Source organism: Trachypithecus francoisi, unplaced genomic scaffold, assembly GCF_009764315.1.
Source record: "Trachypithecus francoisi isolate TF-2019V2 unplaced genomic scaffold, Tfra_2.0 Lachesis_group10, whole genome shotgun sequence".
In the NCBI taxonomy this organism is placed as follows: Eukaryota; Metazoa; Chordata; class Mammalia; order Primates; family Cercopithecidae; genus Trachypithecus; species Trachypithecus francoisi.
In genome coordinates this window covers 19,855,226-19,861,034 of record NW_022681455.1, presented here as the reverse complement: position 1 = coordinate 19,861,034, position 5,809 = coordinate 19,855,226, and the positions used below count along the sequence as shown (strand labels likewise).

General features: G+C 40.2%; 1 pseudogene; it reads right to left on the bottom strand.

Moving 5' to 3' along the window:
* Positions 1-250: 250 nt before the first annotated feature.
* LOC117088666 lies at positions 251-1,531 on the bottom strand (annotated as a pseudogene).
* Between the last annotated feature and the right edge of the window lie 4,278 nt (positions 1,532-5,809).

The following is a 5,809-nucleotide window of genomic DNA, read 5'->3' as shown; positions in this document are numbered from 1 at the left end:
AGATATTCTATTTGAGGTATGATTGTCTATTCATAATTTTGGTTCTTCTTTCTGGAGAAGGTGGATGTCTGATGTCTCTAGTTAGCCATCTTGAATGAGACTCTAAGTCCCCATCTTCAATTTCATTTTACTGTACCACCCCTCTCTCTCTCTGTGTGTGTGTGTATCTATATCTATATCTATATCTATATTTATCTCTGAACTTTTTATTGGCCTCCTGGTCCCCAAAGGGTACTCTGCTTCTGCTGGCTTAATGTCTCACAACTTTGGTGTCATTGGTCTCAGACACCACTTTGCCATCCACTCTCTGGCTGGTGGTGATCTTCTGGATGGTTTGCATGGAGTTGCTGCTGTCCAGGGTATCACCAAGATTAAAGTCCTTGCCATCTTCCAGCAGGAGGCAGTTGGTGGAGATCTCAGCCTCCAGCTTCCCCTTGATGTTCAGCAGGGCCTTGTACTTCTGGGCCTGGCGAGCTGTCCTTCTGCCTGGGTCTGTGCCAGCTCTGACTCCAGGTGCAGCAGGATCCTATTGAGCTGCTCCATCTGCAGGGCGTAGCAGGCCTCCATCTCCCTCAGGCTGTTCTCCAAGCTGGTCTTCAGATTTCTCATCAAGTCCTGGTCGATCTCCAAGGACTGGACTGTACGTCTCAGCTCCATGAGCGTCATCTCAGCAACTCCAACCTTGGCGGACTGCATGGTGACCACTGCGGTGCTCTCCTCAATCTGCTGAGACCAGTACTTGTCTATCTCTTCTCGGTTCTTCCAAGCCAGCTCATCATATCGGGTCAGGATGTCTGCTATGATCTTGGTGAGGTCCTGAGATGTGGGGGCATCTACCTCCATAGTCAACCCAGAGCTGGCAATCTGGGCTTGTAGGCATTTTACTTCCTCTCTGTGGTTCTTCTTCATGAAGAACGGCTCCTCCTTGAGAACCTCGATCTCTGCCTCCAGCCGCAGCCAAGTGACATTGGCGTCATCCATGACCTTGAGGAGCCCATGGATGTTGCTCTCCACAAACTGGCACATGGCCAACTCTGTCTCACACTTGACTCTAAAGTCATCAGCAGCAAGACGGGCATCGTTAATCTGCAGAACGATGCAGACATTGTACACAGTATTTGTGAAGATCTGAGCCCTCAGGTCCTTGATGGTCTTGAAGTAAAGGCTCCAGTCTCTGAACTGGGGTCCCTTCTTCTCCAGGTGCTCCCGGATTTTGCTCTCTAGCTTCTGGTTCTCAGTCTCCAGGCTCCTCACTCTGTCCAAATAGGAGGCCAGGCGGTCATTCAGGCTTTGCATGGTCTCCTTCTTGTTCTGGATGCCTCCAATTCCTGCCAGACCCTCAGCCATCCCCATGGCCAGTCCCCTGGACCCCATGCCATCCTGGAGGCTGGTGGAGCAGGACACGGACATCCGGGAACCAGAGCCCCTGGTGCCTGCATAGACGCTGGCTGCCCTGCTGACCGGCCGGACCCGTAGCTGGGCCCAGGGACCAGTAGTTGGTCGAGAAAGTGGAGCCAGTGGTGAAGTTCATTCTCTCCAGGGTTGGGGGAGGAGTGGGTAGAGAGCGAGAGGACAGGACTCAGGCTTTGCTGACGACCGAGTGTATGTATTTATTTATGTATGTTATGTAAATGTGTATAGCTATCCATTCATCTATCTAATTTATAGTTATCTATTGACTTTACCCATGTAATATAAGCAACAATTTATGAAACTAAACAATAAATACAGTTGGACGTAAAGATAAACATTAAAAAGAAAAAAAGTAGATATATCAAATATCATTTAGAGAAACAGCAGAAATTTGACAGGAACTCGTGATTGGTTAGTTGCTATTGATAAGATTATATTGGGCTCCATGTTTCACAAAGGACAAAGCACAATATAGTCTTGGCACAAAAACAATACAGGAAATCCAGTGGGTTAGATGGCATTTATTGAATAGTAATTATGGAGGCTACAAGTTATTCTGGAAAGACAATTGCAATAAATTCTGGAAGGGATCTGTCATTTGGATCTTTATGGAATGGACACTGGGTAACGTGATAAATGATATGCTCAGTTATTTTGTAGAAGATACACAGTTCTTCCACAAATGGAGAGCAGTGTGTATTGACTATAAAAGTTCAAGTTGTAACATGATATTGTAACTCATAGAAAGCATTTTTCTAAAATCTGGGTTACTAGAATTGATGATCAACTGTAGTTGATCACATGTTTCTGATAATCAAACTTAATTCAGTGATTAAGTTGATTAATTAATCAAACTTAATTTCCTCCTGCTCCTTTGGTTCAAAGATGAGAGTTCCAATCACCTTTAGTATCAAAGTTAGCTCATGATTAAATTATGTGATCAGACTAAAGGGAGAATATTTTTCATTGTTTATTAAAAAGAAATTTGTAAGTTTTAGATACCAGACATTCGAATGTTGTAATTTACTCGGATGTCAATTTTAACCTTACCTGTGGAGGTAGGCTGTAAGAATAGTTATAAACAAAGTCACTACTATTCTTAAAATGGAGTTTAATCTCTTTACATGTTTGAACAAATAGAGAAGATTCTAGCATTCTGGACACACAATATGAAAGGAAGCTTTTTTTTTTTTTTAAACCTTAAAAAAGAAAAAAAATGCAAGCACTGGTATTACCAATTAGACACTTAGACCATCAAAGAGCCCTGTAGGGCAACTGACTTTAGAAGAATACAGTACCTTTGTTTTGGGCTCATGGATATGAATTGGCTCATGAGAAACAATATTGTTTAGCCATCAGCCCCAGATATGATTAAGTCAGATGAGCCTGACTTCAAATCCCAGCTCCATCATTTATTACCTGTGGGATCTTAGGCAAATTACTCTTTTAATTATAAATTTTCTTATTTATAAAGCATACACAAGGGTGCTACACAGTTCAGGATGCTGGTGTGAGACTGATATGAGGCAATACACTTAGCACAATGCTAAATATGTGGTAGGTGCTTAATACTCTTATTTATAATTATTAAGTGAAAAGTATTCTTCCAGGTATCTGAATCAATTGACCTATTTTAAAAAATATTCTCTAATTTGGAAATTTTCATACAATAATTTCATTTTATCATGGCTAATGCTAAACTGTTATTTCTGATAACAATTAGCCTCCAGGTACAGTTATTTCTTAATGTTACCCTTAGCTGACATTTACAAGTCCATTTCATCAGCATAAGAGAGGATCTGCTAATTTTATTGTTCTAAGGATCGGCCTGCTTTCAACCAATTCATGTAAGATTTTTATCAAATTACTTAAAATACAAAAAAGAGGGATAACACTGTAGCCTTTATTCTACTGAATTTAGAAACTCCTTGCATGCCCCAAGGCAGATGATGGAGAGGTGGGAGCTCCGAGGGGATCCTGGTAGACACTGGATGGGACTTGTGGAGCGGTGTGAGGGTCTTGGGTGCATGTATGCAGAAGGGAGACCAGGGACCATCAAGGGAAAGCTTTGACTGGTGAGAATTTTGCCAGGCACAACATGTCCTGTGGCCACAATGTTGAAGGACAGAAAGAGATAGGTCGTAGGCCTGTGCTGCGTCCACACAGATGACAGGTAAGCTGTGTTCTTGTCTCCAGTCTGTCACCTCAGTACTACAGAATTCCTTGTCCAGGTGTACATATTTGGTCCTAGGAAAGTGACCAAAACAAGGTAAGGGAGGGAAGGGAGGTGAAAGGCATATTAATGAGAGAGGTCTGCGATGTTGGCAGTGTGGACATTTTTACCTGGGTTCCTGCTAATGACTCTTATTTTAAGTCCTGAATTTCTCCCAGAACTGCAAACAGCTGTCTGCACTGAAGTGCTTTGACACATTATTGTACTGTACACTGGGTTGCTCATTTAATCAGCCGTGGTGCTGCTCTTCACATAGAACATGTCACATTTGACAGATTTATCAAAAGACTGTGGGCTCTATTTTCCACAGCCCTGTGGAACCCTTTCCCATTAGTGATAGCAGGAGTGATGTTTATGCATGAAGAGAGAGTGTTCGATTGGGCAATCGTAGTCCTCCACGGCAGGTGAAAGCACAGCTCCCACTTATCAAGTGGGGCTAATAGGGGATATTCATATGCAGTGGAGAATCAATTCTCTGTACATGGACCTCTACTACAAAACTAATTGCTACTCACTGGTGGTAAAGACCTCAGCAATGTCAGAGCCTTAATGGTGAGATTAATGTGCTACCACTCCCCGGCTGGGCCATTTCTCTATAACCAGAAAAAAAAAAAAAAACAAAAAAACAAAACCATATTCCTGGCCTAAGAGCTTGAGAGCTTAGTGAGATGTTTTTCAGGTGAAATCCAGAGCTGTGCTGATTTGCTATGCTATTGAGTAAACCTTTTCTCTGTAGATAATTTTCTCTTTGTAGACTTTAATTGGACTGAAGCAAGCAATGCACAGCTTGGAGTCCAGTCCCAGATTCCACTACCTAAATATACATGCTTTATGAGCTCAGTATTTTCAGCTTTGAAGCAACACAGCTGCATTAGGTTGTTTCTTAGTACTTTGCTCATGTATCTGCTACACGGGTATCATGATATATTAAAAATAAGTTTGATATTTGGTTTATTTCTTCTTCCCTACCAGATTGTGATTGTATTTCTTAATTTATCTCAAGAGCCTAGCCCAGTATATATTTATCTCAAGAGCCTAGCCTCGGTATATATTATACACACAGATACACACACACACCCCTCAATATACATAATATTTTACATATTATATATAACTATGTATAATTAGTTTTATTTATTGAGAGATTCAATAAATATTTTTACTGAAAGTAAAATTTTATGCTTATATAACTATAAATCATTTGGACAACGATGCAGTTCCTTAGAACAATGTTTATTATTTCTCTTCCTTATATCAGCAAAATTTCCAAAAAAAATTAATGGAATTGAATTTATTACACTAGCATCAATGATATTATGTTACTTTATTATATTATAAAGTATTCAGTAAAGAAAGGTTTGTTGGTAAAAACAGATGGAATTTGATCCTTTTCTCCTTAACCAGGAAGGTGGGCTATTTACTATCGGCAAGAGTAGTCAGAGATGAATTCATAGATGAACTTGATTTGATAGATTAGGTAGAACTTAATTTGATCTGTGAAGGATAGTTATGCGTGGTGAATAGGCAGAGAAAAATGGGGAAGTCACTGTGGACTAAAAGAAAATAAAAGCTACACAGCATGAATAGTATAGAGTCTGTAGAAGAAGGAAGAGACATGTTGATTGTAGCTGAAGTTGCAGCTGGGGAATTGAAGGAAATAAGGTTAAGTGTGGTGGCCAGATGATGAGAGTCTCACTTGAGACCAGGAATAATTTAGATTTATTGCATCAACCACAAGATAGCCATAGGAATCAATAGTGCTTTCTGAAAAGCAATGTCATAGTGAAAACTGGCTTGGAGACAAGGTACTTTGAAACATTCACCTGATTCAGAGAAACAGATGAAATCTGATACCTTTTTCTTTAAACAGGGAGGTTGACTTCCAACCACTGTAGAATAACTATATTCAAATTGATGCTCTGAATTCTGTTAATGAGTAGTATGTTTAGAAAAATTACATCCATTATAACAGCACTTAATCATCTGATTGAGTCATCTTTTACTTTTTTCCTGAGTTCTCTCTGTTTTTTTCAAGTGTTTGGGTTTCAGGATGGTTAATTTTATGTGTCAGATTGGCCAGGCTATGGTGCCCAGATGTTTGAACAAACACCATTCTAGATGTTGCAATGAAGGTATTTTTAAAATGTGATTAACTTCTAAATT